Source organism: Neofelis nebulosa, chromosome 13 (genome assembly GCF_028018385.1).
Source record: "Neofelis nebulosa isolate mNeoNeb1 chromosome 13, mNeoNeb1.pri, whole genome shotgun sequence".
Taxonomy (NCBI): Eukaryota; Metazoa; Chordata; class Mammalia; order Carnivora; family Felidae; genus Neofelis; species Neofelis nebulosa.
Genome location: NC_080794.1, coordinates 90,452,657 through 90,467,683, shown reverse-complemented (window position 1 = coordinate 90,467,683; position 15,027 = coordinate 90,452,657).

Genomic DNA, 15,027 nt, shown 5'->3' with positions numbered 1-15,027 from the left:
TGCAAAAATGGTATCTGCTTTCTGTTTCCGATGCAGGTAAAGCCAGGAAAAGTGCTAGAAATCCTAGCAGAGAGCAGGTCCCCAAACGATGTAACCTCAAGAAAATGGAAATGGGGTGGCGGAGGCCGAGACGGATCTCAGAACTGTGGCCGCTGACTTGTACGTCCCTCCAGGTCAGGGGCTTTGATCAAGGTCATTTTTAATACAAGAAATGCCAGTAAGTGTCACAGGCGTCACAGGTCTGTGACTTCACAGTGGAAAGTGATTCCGCCCACCGCCCTGCCTCCGTGATCAGAAGGCTGTTGTCCTCCTCATATCATAATTTCATTCTTCGCTTTCGTCATTTTTGCCACTCTAGAGAAACTGCAGAATTTGGAAAATGCCCTTTTTAAAAATCATTTCTATCTCCCCGTGTTATGCAAAGCTTGCATTGCCTTAGGGAGGAATTGAGCCCCGAGAGCCGTCTCAGCCTGAGAGGAGCTACAGAATTTATATCAAGGGTTTGCAGCTCATCAGCCAGTGTTCCTGGGAAAAGTCTTTCCCAAAGGCCACGGGCAGGCCTGGTTGGCTCTTGGACGAGCCGCTGCCCCCGGGCATCCCCGCAAATCCATCTCGGCGTCCGTGCGGAGATCGTCCAGGAACCAGCGAGGAGGCTGCACTCTCAGGAGTTTCTGCAGGCTGAGAGAGGACCCACGACCATAAATGACACACCTCTGCCTGAGTTGCATCCAACTCCGGGTGCCAGAAAGCCAGACTCATCCCAGAGGCGAATGGAGGGCCCCCCGCTTGATCTGCAATTATGCACATCACACAGAGGTGGTCCTCAAGGTGGCCTCCATGTGCTTCCTGCTGAAAGAAAGCATTTAAGGGAAACCAAAGAGGCACAATGGAAAGAAAATGAGTTCCCTCCTGGCCGAGCCACCTTCAGACGAGGCCAGCCCGCAGATCTGCTGCTTTACCGTAAGTTCCACAATCGGGTAAGAGGCTAAGTTCAAGTGGCAGCATGGGACCCACCCCAGCACAAGTGGGGGAAGAGGCTTCCCTTTACGACACCCAAGGACAGGAAACTTAGTGTCACCCTTGCATTCCTGTGCCGGCTATAAAATCGGCTGTGAGACCATCCGTCGTCCAGCCTTTGCTGCAGGATTCCCCTGCAAACAGCTTGGGCTATCCCTCAGAGAGGAGTAGCCGGGAGGACGGAGGAGCCTGGACTGATAAATCCAAACGGAAGTCATCAACCATGGCAGATTGTGCAGAAGGACCCGTGCAAGCTTGGAAAGAGGAGGAGAGACCGGGACGCTCGCCTTGCAACCCGACTTGCAAAACAATGTAGTTTTACCTGATAGTATCAGGACGTGGTAGCAGAATTCTTAACTAAATTAATTCTGTTTGGCACCCAGATACTTGAGGGTCCCATAGAAATGAAGCATATTTCCAGAAAAGACGGAATCCATTATTGTGGCCACCTCCTCTTTGTTTGGAGGTACGTGCAAAAGGAAGTCTGTAAAGCCATTTCCTGAAGCACTTCTCTGTTCATAACGCCATGGGTTCATCTGTTCCCCAGCTCACAGATAGTCTCAGTCCCCCCCCCCCCACCCATCCGTGCATCTACTCACTTCAAAGCTCACAGCCACTTGCTTCCGGGAACGAATCCTGCCGAGCATACAAAAACACCAGCCCCGTTTGCAGGGTCTCTGAGCACAGAAGAAAATTCAAGACTCCTCGATCACAGAATCTGAAAACTGGCCACTATTTTCCTAAAATCAGAGTATCTTTTTCCCAGTGGGAATCAGATTTCTCAGAGCCTGAAAAGCTAGCAAGGGAACATTGAGAAGGAGCGAAGAAACACCAGCAGAGTACGGAGGCTTCCTGCTTCGCCCACCATCAAGCCCACGGAGTCGGTCATCAGCACAAAGCGGGGCGCACAGGGGGCACGTCCTTGTGCACGTCGGTCCTGATGGCCTCTCATGGGCCCCGGCTCAGACCCTGGAACCCAGACGTGAGGACCTCACCCTGATTGTCCTTGATCATTTACAAAGACTGTCCCCATCTGTGGGTCCTAATCAGCTCCTAGCGAGGGACTCTCCGAAGAGCTTGTTGTCTGAAGCAAGGGCCACCTGCTGCTTGCACGGGTGGTCTGCAGAGCCCCGAAGGAGCACAGCAGCAGCTGCCCTGGAGCTTGGTGGAGGGAGCACTCGTGCCCCCCGCCCAGGACCCACTGAGCCGGGATCTGCGTTTTATCAGGACCGGCAGGTGCTCTGCGAGCACGGGACATCTGAGAGGCCCTGAAGCCGAGGGCGGATTCTCGACCTCGGCTGCACGTCAACATCACCTGGGGAGTTTTGAAAATGCTGGTGGATGCCTGGTTCTGCCCCGACATTCAGATGGTGCGGTCGCGGGCACGGCCCGATGCCGGGGGGTTAGAGACCCTCCTCGCGAGTCCAGGGTGCTGCAGTTCCCGGGTCACCGCATCCGTGTGCAAGTTGCCTGCCTGCAAACCCCCTGTTGAGAGGCCGATTTACACACCCGATCCCGAGGGACTCCAGTCCTGAGAATCTGCATTTTCACCTGGCCTGCACACGAATGCCGATGTGGGTGGTCAGGTCCCTGGAACACATTTGAGGAACACCATCGATGAGGGGGAGTGAGAGTGTGTAAGACCCTTCTTTGTTCTTGGGACGGTTCTCAGCTTGCTCGTGGGCCCCCATCGTAGCCAATGGCAGGAAGGGACCAGAACTAAAATAATCTTCCCTAAGAAAGGCGTTGGTGACTCTCCCAGCATATGGAAGAGTGCTCCTCAGGTTGATTCTGCTTCTTCAGAGCTGTGTCTTCTGTGTCCCAGGCACAGGGCCATGGTAGGGGGTCGCTCCCGGGCACAGGGTCTCTGCGGGGGTGGCTCCCAGGTGTCAGATCTTGGTGGGGGCCGCTCCCAGCCATAGGGGTACGGTGGGGGCGCGTGTGTTTCTCCGGATCACCAAAGCAGGGCTGGTTGCTGTCCATTCCGCCCTCGGCTTCCATCCAGAACGTGCTCCCGTCTCTCCCCTGTTCCCGGAGCTTTCCTGTTGGCAGCTCTTCTGGCCGAACGGGCAGGTCTCAGCACTGCCAGGACTGCCCCCCGCCCCCACTCCTGCTCTCCATGGCAGCCCTCCACCCCCCACCCCCAATATTTGGCAGGTGAGAATTACTGAGCCCCCCCCCCCCTCCACTAGAGACATAGGGAATATGCCTGAGAGTCCCTAACTCAGCCCTTTGGCCTGGAAATGCGCCTCGGCTATTTCTAAGCCAGCCTCTACTGTGCCTTGGTGCTCCTGGGACTTTCCTGAAGGGCCTCCGGTGTCCGGCCAGCGTCCACACCCACCCAGCCGTGGTCCACCATTTCCTGCAGCCTGAACTCTGAGTATAAGCCGAGACCTCCAGACCTGGTCTCCGACCTCACCTCCCCCGTCTCCTCCAGGCCCGTGGGAAAGACCACTCCTAAAGCTACAGTTCTAAACCCTGGCCTTACGTTGGAAGTGGCTGAGGAACTTTCTCAACCACCGGATGCCCTGGCCTCACCCCAGTGATGGATTTAATTGGCCTGGAAGGAGAGGTGGGTGTGGGCATTTTTGAAGGCCGCTAGGCGGTTTACGCAGCCTGAGCTGAGAACCCCGGCTTAAGTTGTGGCCCGAGGCCCTTATCCTCCCTTTAGAACAAAACCTCCGTGCCCTGCGGGCTCCCGGGCCGACCTGCCTTCGGTGGGAACTAAAGCTGCTTGGGATTTGGAAATCCTTTGTGGAACCTCAGTCATGATGACTATCGCTCTAAAAATGGTTTTAAAACCCTTATAGCAAAGAAACATCTCTGTTCAAATGTGTTTACCTCTTACTCTAAATGCAGAAACCCTATTGGCCCCAGGGGTAGAACCCTGGGATTTATGACTTACAGCAATGAAAATGCAGTGGTTTATGGAGCCTGGTCAGGGACTAGATTAGACAGCGATGCCTGTGTGTGCACTGGGGAGGGGGTGCCTGGACAATGCCGGCGGGCGTGGGTGTCGGGGGCCAACGTGGAGACCCCCAGTCCTGCTCACTCGGGCCCCACCCTCGTCCCGCAGGCAGAGGTGGGCAAGACCGGGCACTGGCCGGGCTGAGGGGACACCCAGAGCATAGAGGGTGAGCAGGAAGGTCGTGTGGATCATGGAGAGTGTTGATGAAGAGGCTGTGTGTCCCCAGGGTCTGGAGAGGCTCTGCTAGCTTGTGGCCAGGGAGACCCCTCTGAGCCGGTGGGACACAGCCACCCTCCCCTGCCGACCCCCCTGGCCTGGTGCCCTTCAGTGACCTGAGCCCTCAATGGACCAAACCCCCTCTGTTGGCTGGGAGCGCCCTCCCCAGCCTGTCAGTACCCCGGGAGAAACAGGGGTACTTTCCAGTGCGTCCTCCCTGCCGGCCGTTCAGCCCTTGGTTCAGACACACACTGGGGAAGATGCCTCCAGGAGGGCACAGCCGGACCCCGCAGGGCTCAGGCGTTGCCAGGAGAGCTCGTGAGAAAGGTGGCCCAGTGAGAGCTTCACACGGGGCCTCTCCTGCTGCTGTGCTGTCAGGGACCACCGCTGCTGGCCACAAGGGAGTCTGGCTGGGTCTTGAGACGTCTCTGGGTCTTCCTCAGCCTGCAGGGAGGGTGGGCTGACCTCCGGCCCGTGAGCCTCAGATCTACGGCAGCGAGGCCCCCAGGCTGGCCTCTGCACGCTGGCTCACTGCCCCCGTGGCCCCGTCTGTCGGTCCGAGGACAGTGTGAGGCTCTTCTGTCCCCAGCTCTGACCCTGGTGGGCCTCCTGGCCATGTCCAGTCCCCAGAGCTGGAGGGGGCATACACGAGGCTTCCTGGAGACCGGGAGAATCTCACTGTGCTCCTGCGCATGACAGAGAAAGCAAAAAGAGATCTCATGTCTTAACCCAAAGCCCCATTCCGCATGCAGCCTCCAAAGAGTGCTAAGATTTGAGTTTCCCTTACACGCAATTGCAATTAGTGGAACACAGCTTCATTTTTGTAACTCAAGTCATACCACAGACATCTGTCACCACACGCGAAAATGAAAACATAGGATCACATTCGTGCTGGTGGAGCAGAGGCCTGAAGGCCTTTTATCATTGGTTCATGTGCTAAGACTGAAAATAAAAACTGCTTCTGAGTACAAGATCTTTTCAAGTGCAGTATGTGTAATGGGAAGACCCAAGGCTCTGGGTACAGAGCTCCCTGCGCGGCGACCAGCGGGAGGCGGTGACGGTCGGGACACAGCAGGAATGCCCGAGAGAGGCTGCTGTGACGAGTGGCCGAGGCACCGGGAGGCCCGGCCCCGAGCCCTCTCGGGGCGGGTGGCAGGGACGTGCCACTGTCCCGGGAAAGCAGATTGAGTGTGCTAACGCTCATCGGACCCGAAGCAGCGTGCTTCTCTAAAGCCTCCCGTGGCTCCCGATGGCCACGTGCGGGCCTCCACGTGTTGTCTCGGTCACTTTCTCCAAATGCCCCTTCCCCCCTCCTGGCCACAAGCTTGGGCTCCAGCAAACACGTCTCGTTGCGTGCTGAGTGGATCCCAGGTTCACATCCCTGGATGCTCTCACACTGCTGCCTGTGCCTGAAATGTGTCCCCTGCCACCGGTGGTCAGAGTGCAGCCCCCGCTGTCCCCTCGCTGGACTGCTCGGCGGGGCAGCCGAGTGAAGAGAGCAACACTGGAGACGGGAGGTGTCTGTGAACAGAGCCACCGTGCAGGGAGGGGCCAGGTGGGCTTGTAGTTTCAGAGCATTTCGGTAAAATCATCCCTAGACTGCGCTCACGGAGGCAGGGGTAGATTCTCACTCTGCACCGTGCTTGGCGAGCACATTGAATCGTTGTCCGGTGACCTGTGGTCTGAGCCCCGCGAGCCTGAGGCTGGTGACAGTCCGCTTGGACCGCTCCCCATGGGACAGGAGGAGCGGGCGCCCTCCCTGGTGTGGAGCCCCAGCTCCCGGGCTGCTTTGCCCACGTCTTGTTCTCGGAACACACGTACCTCTCCCGGCACGGACCCCGCTCGGGGTTTCCATTCGGGCCGGGGTGCGCACGGCGCAGCCGAGGCACCGGGCCTCTCCCGGCAGTGAGCTAGGTTTTCTGAAAAGTTGCATCTTTTCATCAAACGCAAGTTATGAGTTTCACCACCAGGCGTTTTTAATTCCCTGTGCTCTGTCCGTGGCCTCCAAACCTTGGTGTGCGACACCAAGAGGCGCCTCGAGCTCCGTCACGGTAACGGGGACTCTTGGGAACACTCACTCAGTCCTTAGGGGTGTTCAGGGCTGGGGATTTGTCCCTTTTTTCCCTTAAATCGGTGATGTACAACTCCTGTCAAGGCATAGGTGTACATTTTGAGAATCCGTGGACACTTTGGCTTGTATTTACTGCGAAGAAAGGCTTATGACCAACCGCCCAGCTGCACTTGTTTCTTTCTACATAATCCAATCACTTTTTCTAGCAAATTCGTTCTTGGTGTTAAGATACTGAAAACACAGTATCAGTCACCTTCCTTCCACACCGTTTCTCCACTGCCTGATCCTGCTGCTGCTCCGACAGACCTCAGCTAATTATCTTCAGGTTTCTCACGGCCACCAAGGACCCAGCGCCTTCCCCACAAGGGATGAGACACGCAAACGGGCAGAGCCCATGGGCCGAAAAAGGGCCTTGCACTCCGTCCGGGAGTGACTCAGGCTTGCAAAGACCTTTGTTTGCTCTAGGACACGACACAGCCATATTTTCAGTCCTGCCATGCTGGGGATTCTCTGATCTTCATCTTTGACTTACTTTTAAAAACTGCTCTCGGGACGCCTGGGTGGCTCAGTCGGTTGAGCGTCCGACTTCGGCTCAGGTCATGATCTCACGGATTATGAGTTCGAGCCCCATGTCGGGTTCTGTGCTGACAGCTCAGAGCCTGGAGCCTGTTTTGGATTCTGTGTCTCCCTCTCTCTCTCTGCCCCCCACCCCCCACGCTCTCTCTCACTCTCAAAAATAAATAAACGCTAAAAAATAAATTAAAAAAAAAAAACATTCTCTTTCCAGAAAATGCAAGGTAATTTTTTGCACTGCTTAGCCACATCTTACATAAAAAGGAAGACCGACCATGCGTGAGGCCCGTGTGGAAAGCTGGTTTCTCGGTCTGTGCGTGAAAGGGGACGTACATCTGAGGCTGGGAACAGTGGACCGTCGTGTTCTGCTGTCACATGACACCTCCAACAGAGTCTGGGCCGAACCTGAGAGGCACTGATGTATCTGCAGAGAAACGCATGAACATTCACACTCAGAGGAATGAATACAAAGATTATATTCATATAATGAAGAATGACAAAAATGGGGGACAGATCAGCTCTTTGGGCTGGAATTGTGCACAGGAGGCAGGGCCCCCCCTCTCCCCCAAGTGTCTCCTTGCAGGGGCCAGTGGCCACCTGAGACCTGGGGAAGGTGAGCACGATTTGTTGGCACGTGGCCAAAGGGAAACAAACATTCCCATCGCCTGACTCATGACCCCGGCGTGGCATTGAAGACGTGGCTTGCAGAGTCCTGGGCTCGCTGATCCACAGTCTGAGTCCGTCACAACAGCTGCAGAGAGAGACACAGGCTGAGGACAGCAGCTCCATCAGGAGCCCCAGGCATGATGGGAAGGAGGAGCAGAGACCTCCCTTGAGCTGAGAAACGAATCTCAGGGCACAGAGAAGCAGAAAGCACAGAGGTCCTGATTCCTGCAGCCACCAGGGTCCTGTCGGTTCCTGGATTCATTCCATTGCCCTGCCCTTGTAGCTGTCAGCATCTCACAGACCACATCTAGACCCAAAGTGATGAAGATTCCCACCAAAGGTGATTTTTCCAGCCCCTTGCCCTGCCCTGTGAGCCCCTCATTACTAATGGGGCTCCTTTCCTTTCCTCCTCTGCCCCGACATGAAGAAGACAGCTTGTTCCAGTCCCCATGATTGTGGCTTATGAGCAAAAACCGAATACATTTTCTCTGCCACGGCAACAATTCTGCCTCCCCGCCCAGGGGCCGCCTACCCCAAGGGGTTGCCTGGATGCCCAAAGCCGAAAAGACTCCTTTCCAGCATCTGCAGGGAGTCTGTGATCCAAAACCTGGGCTCCTGGCCCTCAACATCTGGGGGGAAGGAAAGACACACAGCCGTCAGCTCCCATCAGCCAAGAAAAATATCCTTGCCCCATTCCGCTTTGTACTTTTTCCAGAAACGGCTCAGACTGACTAATGTCAGAGGGAAAGGCAGATAAAGGGAAGGCAGAGAGAATGACTGGTTTGAGTCTTTTTCTGGAATCTGCAAGAGACAGTTTTTCATTTAGCTCATGCTATTTGTACAGAAACCAGGGCATGCAAATATTTACTTGGTTCTCAATACTACCAGACATCTGTCCAGTTTAAGAACTGACCCACAAAAACGTCACGTTGCGTAAACATAGCCATCCTTTAGCCAGAGAACAGCTTTAAAAGAAAACTCTGAAATGCTTAAGGAAAAAAAAAAAAAAAGAAAAAAGACAAAAAAAAAGCTTTATTTAATCAGTGGCAGATAGGAGAAGTAATATTCCTGAGCCGGAATAGTCATAAGGAGAAACCAAGTTTCGACAGAGCACCGATCCTTTTTATCGTGTAGAGTTGTTCTTGTGGTTCCTGCAAACATTCTGGAGGCTCAGCCGAAGCCGCTGCAGGGCTGGATGGAGTTGGCAGGATCCGCGCTGACATCCGTCCGCAGCCTGTGGCGGACTGTGTCTTTCCTCAGCCCCTTCGGCGAGCGTGTTAATCGGAGGCCATTTTCGGGGAGGCCCCTGAACTTCCTCCACTTTAATAAGATGCACTGGGCCCTGGGGACCCGGAGCGCACTTGCTGCCCGGCCAGCAGACACAGCTCCTTCCTGCCCAGGACTCACACCTCAGGTTCCGAGCAAGGGCACGCTGGCCCCGCCGGGACACTGAGCAGCGTGGTGTGGGACAGAGCACGCGGCCGGCGTGAAAGCGTCGACGTGCCCGATCTGGAAAAAGCAGCAGCATTCGAACCACCGTCACGGTCCGCCGCCCCCCACTGGATGTGCTCACACACTCCTTTAGTTTTAACCGAGTTTTTATTTGGGAGTAGTTGCGAATTTATACAAAGCTGTGAAAATAATGCAGGTGGTGCCGACACCCCCGTCGCACAGCTTCTCCTAGTGACGGCCGCGGAGGTGACCGTGGCACGTCCGTCAAAACCAAGGGGTTAGCACTGACAGCTTGTCACAGCGGCCGTGCGCCCCCCTATTCTCGTCCTTAGTGGCAGAGCTGGCACCGGGACGTGCACCCCTGACGCCCGTCGCCGCTCCAGGCCGGCGGGGATCTGTCAGGGGGCTGAGATGAAGGAGCATTCGCGTCAGCCACGGAGGGGACAGCCAGCTGGGGTCACACAGAGCGGGCGGAGCAGGACCTCCAGAGCCACCACCCCACCCGTGGCATCTCCAGCCCTGGGTAGTACCCCCCGCCTTCCAACCCTCGCTGAGTCTGGGCATCCTGGGAGTGGGCAGTCCTACCGAAGACACTGAGCACCGGCATCCCCCCCGCCCCCGCCCAGGCCCGATGACAGGACTCCAACGCCGCATCATGAAGCCATCTCTGGGAGCCCGAACGCCCTGCTTCAACCAGGAAACAGAGCGTGCGGTGGAAGCCGTCCCCGGGAGGTCCTCGTGCTTTATTCTGCAGTTGACCTGAGTGGCATCGCCCTAAGCACAGCTCAGTGAAGCAGAGAACCCCGCAGAAGGTCCAGGGCCGCTGAGAGCCCCGTGCACTGCAGCCTCTACTCTAACTGGCTTGTCCACCATCTTCAATTCACCACTGGGACCATGGGTGTCCCTTCGTGCCCCCACCCTGTGGAATATGGGCAGGAATGTCTATTCAGTTATTCGTCTGTCCCTCACTCATTCACTCAATAATGTTTTATTGAGCTGCCTACTGTGTGTTCTGCTGAGTTCTAGGACCCAGTACAAGCAGAGCCAATGTGATGGCCTTCACCGAGCTGCCTACTGTGTGCCCGGCCCAGGTCTAGGATCGACTCAAGTGGAGCTAATGTGATGGCCTTCACCGAGCTGCCTACTGTGTGCCTGGCCCAGTTCTAGCACCCAGTACGAGTAGAGCTAACGTGATGAACTTCACCCTCACTGAGCTTGTACTTCACAGTGAGGAGGTAAGCAACTGGTTGAAGACTCTACAGGATGACTCCCAAGGGCCTGCCGGGGCCACAGGGCACCTGGCAGGGCAGGGTGCCCGCCAGGGGAGCAGGGGAGCACGAGCAGGGAGATGAGAGCACAGACCCTGAACCACGGCTCAGCCATGCGTGTGTGAGGCACACCAGGGCCTGGCACTGTGGTCGGGACCTTCCATGCAGACTGAGGGTGAGAGGGACCCACTTTTTGCGGGACATTTTCTGCTTAGAGTGAGCCAAGCAGACCCCACTGTCAGAACAGGAAGGCACAGTGGCCATGGAAGGCTGGGAGCACCCTGAGGGCAGCTCCTCTGTGCTGTCTGTGCCCTGGTTCCCTGTCCCCCGCCACCCGGGTTTGGCCTGGTTCTCTGCCCCCCACCACCTGGGTTTGGCCTGGTTTCCTGTCCCCGCCACCGGGTTTGGCCACACTGTGATGGAGCGTGGTCTGATGTTTTCCACCTTCTCTCACTGCTAAGGACAAGAGGAATTCGGTGAGAAACAAGGATGTACGGGGGGGCCCTGGATCATTTTGTTTCAGCAGGATATTTTTTTGGCCTCATAAGGCGATGCAGGCTGAGGACGACTGGGGGTACCCCAGGGGTCCCCGGCCCCGGCTCTCACACCCACTGCGCTTCGGGAGGGAGCAGGCACAGAGGCAGCGGCTGGGCTGGTGCCCATCATGGTACATGGTGAATTATCAGTGCAAGAAGCAAATAATATGGAAAGATGAAACGCTGCAGTGGCCACGGGGTGTGGGACTGTGTTATTTCCCCTCAGCACATAATGTATGGTTATTACTTGAGTTATAATGGCTTAGGAATCATTTAGATACATCTTCTTTAGTATGATTTTTAGTCTGTTATTTAGACAGATGCTAAGTTAAGGGCTAGCTTATATTTTCATTATGAAATCTCAGAATCTACCAACCAACAGGCACGTGCTTCCGGGCCGAGCCCCTCCCTCCACATCCCCTCACAGGGCAGGGAAGGGACCTCGCTGCCCCAGGGCACTGGCTGCAGGAGGAACCAGCCCAGGACTTGTGCTCTGCAGAGGGCAGCCTGGAGCACGGGGGCAGAACTGCTTTCAGTGCCTCTGCACCAGCCAGGGGCATGTTTCTCAGCCCCCGGCAGGACCCATGGGTCTGTGCTCCCGAGGGCCAGTGGTCCCCAGGGACGGTGGTCCCAAGAGCAGGCGCTCCAGAAGGCGAGTGCTCCCCAGGGCAGGTGCTCCTGAGGGTCAGTGCTTCCCAGGGACGGGGGTCCCAAGAGCAGGTGCTCCAGAAGGCAAGTGCTCCTCAGGGCCAGTGATCCCCGAGTCCACACTCAGCCGTGGCCTCAGCACACTGCCAGCACACGCCCCTGTGTTGCTGCCCAGAAGAGTCCGTGTCACCCAAAGTGAACAGCAGGTGGAAACATCCTGAGTGAGGCTCATCCAGGGCTGCAGCGTCACCAGCTCGGGGCTTGTCTCTGACGTCAGTGTGCTCCATGGACACTCGAGTTCTGTTCTCCTCACGCTTGGAACTGGGTGATCACGGCCTCAGGAGCCCCTCGCCCCTTGGGGTGACAGGCACGTATGCAGATGTATGCACGTGCACGTCTCTCACGTGAGCACATACCCACATAAGTGCATACACACACACACGCATACTCATGAAAGCACATGCACGCGCACACATGGACACCCATGCATGCACACACACACATCCACATAAAGATGTCTGCACAGGACCATAGGCACACACAGCACCCACATGCACGTACCCACACAACCACGTGTGCACACACTCATGTACCTGTACCCACATACCTACGCACTCACGTGCGCACACACGCACACACACGTATGCACGAACACACACATGTATGCACACACACACACGCACGAACATGCACACACGCTCAGGGGCACCCTCCCAGGGAGCCGCCCAGCCGGCCTGGAGGCTCCCGGATGCAGGCCCCCGGACCACAAGGAAGGAGGCTGCACTCCACGGGGTTCCTCCCTCCACCTCATGGCCGGAGGGAGTGCTGAGGAGCCGTGAGGGGCTGTGGACATGTCTCTCAGTCCTACTGTGAAAGCAGAGGGACCCAGGGTCCCAGGGAGCTTCTGCAGGGCTGGTCTGCAGTGTAACTTCAGGTGACGACAGGTCGTGGTGCTGACCTGAGCCCTCTGGTCCAGAGTTCTGTGCCATGTGCTACGTGAAGACAGTCGGTGGCCCCCGAGGTGGGCACCCAAGGTCTCTGAGTAGAGGCCCTGCACTGCTGAGGACTGCAGGCTCCGGGGAGGACGGAGATGACCTCCTGGAGGGGTTCCAGACCACGGGCCTGACTCTGCCCTCCCTGCCCTCTGCAGAGCCCACGGAGCATCCCTGTACCTGACCCTGCCCTCCCTGTCCTCCTGCTCTGAATAATAGTAATTCACGATAGCCTCACTTCCAGTTTTGTGGAAGAAAATTTTATTAATTTAATAAAAGAAGGTTCACACATCAAGTCGGGTGCTCACAACATCCAGCCTCCCAGCTGCGGAAGCCCCGCGGTGAACAGCCCAGCTGGGGTCCCGACTGAGGGTCCAGGGCACAGTCTTCCCCTCACGTGGGACTTCCCACTAGCTATTTCCGCCATCCACCGCCCAGGTGTGATCTCTGGTCGGTTGTTAAGTCAGCCTAAGCGCTGGTTTTTCTCAGTTTCTCTTACAATCTCAGCAGCCTGGGCGTCTGCAAACTCCTCTTCCCTCCCTGATCCATCCCAGGGGGCCAGCCTGTCCCCTCCAGGAGCAACTGAGGCACATTAATCCCTCTTGTATTCAGGAACAACAGGGCCAGTTCTGATCCCGAGGGCAGATACGGAGCACAAGCCAACTAAGCCCCCATGACTGTGTGTGGGCGGCTCGGGGCAGGAATGCATAACAAGTTACACCAACAACTTCCATACAGACCACCCCCCTGACTCAAGGAGCCCAGCATGCGTCCCTGCACCTGACACCGCCCTCCGTAGAGCCCCCTGTGAGTCCCTGCCTCTGACACTGCCCTCCCTGCCCTCTGCGGAGAGCCGGTGGGGAGGTGACAGTCGGGTGTTCCCAGGCCCCTCAGGGCTGTGAGAACAAGTACACACGTGGCCACCCTGCCCTTCCTCCAGGAATCACAATCGGGTAAAATGAGCTCCACACAATTTACAGCGCACACGGAATTGATTTTTAAGTTTCTGAAATAAGAAAACGCAAAGACAAGTTACAACCTGGGAGAAATTACTCACAACGTTGGCAAAGGCTTTATGTCAAGAGTAAGTCAGGAACTCCCACAAATCAATAAGGAAAACACAAACCTCCCAGAAGAGTGGGCACAGCCGATGCTTAGCGGGAGACGAAAAGCGCGTGGGAGCAGGTCAGGGAGGCCCCGCTGCCCTCGCCGGGGCCAGGGGACACTGGCCGGACCTCAGGGCACAGGGCTTGTCCCCAGCCCGCTGCAGAAACGCCTGAGCGCACCGTGCGTCACACGAGTGGGGCTCCCCCGGCCTCTCCCGCAAAACATCCGCTTTGAAAACGGTTTGCAATTATCTCCTGAAACTGCAGACACACACCCGACCGTCCCACAGGGCTCCTGCTTGGCCCACGGCGTCCAGAACCTTTGCACACCTGGGGAGACTTGGTCAACACTGACCCGCAGAGCCTCACGGATGATGATGGACGAGAGGCAGAGGGCCCTCCCTGGAGGAGGACAGGGCGAGAGGGTGCACAGAGTGGACACGTTACAGCCGCTGATGCATGGGAGGGTACGGTTTCCAATTCAAATACCAAGTCAAGGCTGCTTTCAACATCTTGCCTTCTTCTGTAAGATAAAAGCAAACTAAAAACGTAAAAATGTACTTTAGGAGGGGGCACCTGGGTGGCTCAGTCGGTTGAGAGTCCAACTCTTGATTTCGGTTCAGGGCATGATCCCAGGGTTGTGGGATCGAGCCCTGTGTTGGGCTCCAAGCTGAGTGTGGAGCCTGCTTGGGATTCTCTCTCTCTCTCTCTCTCTCTCTCTCTCTCTCTCTCTCTCTCTCCCTTCCCCCACCCTCTCTCTCTCTTTTAAAAGAGTAAGTAAAGGCACTAACCCTTGTGACTCAAAGCCAAGGAGCCCACACGGCTACACCGCAGTTCGGCCTCGGCCTGTGTTCTGTGGCTACCGTTTCTCAGACCAGCCGGCACTGGGCGGACCCGAATCTGTACGCGGCGAGGAGCGGCACGTCTCAATCATCTGTGTGCGACGCACACACAGACCCCTCGGTCCCTCCCGGGAACCTGAGTTGGTGGCTTTGGCGTCATCTTCCACTCACCCCGCAGCCAGGCCAGCACGCCTGGAAACCGAGGCCAATGTAGGCCACTGCGCAGGCCTGGGACCAGTGTGCAGGGGGGACATGTGAGGGGAGCGCGTGGTGGCCGCCATCCCGAGTCTCGCGAGTGCACAGGAGGAGAGACACGAACGTGTGCTCCCCGACAGGGGAGAGGCCGGCGGGAGTCTGGCGATAACGCGTGTGCCCTTTTCACGGGCTCTGGAAGGACGCATCACTTCCGGCTTGGAGAGTCAGCAGTGGCAGAGAGAGGGCTTTCGATGGAGAAGAAGCAAGTGTCCCAGCCCCTCCCAACGTCAGGTGCTCCAGAGACACCTGCCACGTGCTGCCCACCGAATGTGAGCGGCTCTAAGGGTGCTTGACGGTTTCCCATTTCACAAATCGAGGCTCTGAGTTTGGACAGCTGCTCCCGTGTCGCTCAAGGCAGACTCGGGACTCGGATCCTAGCCGTGTGTTCACCCACGGACGCACTCACGCACGGGACGA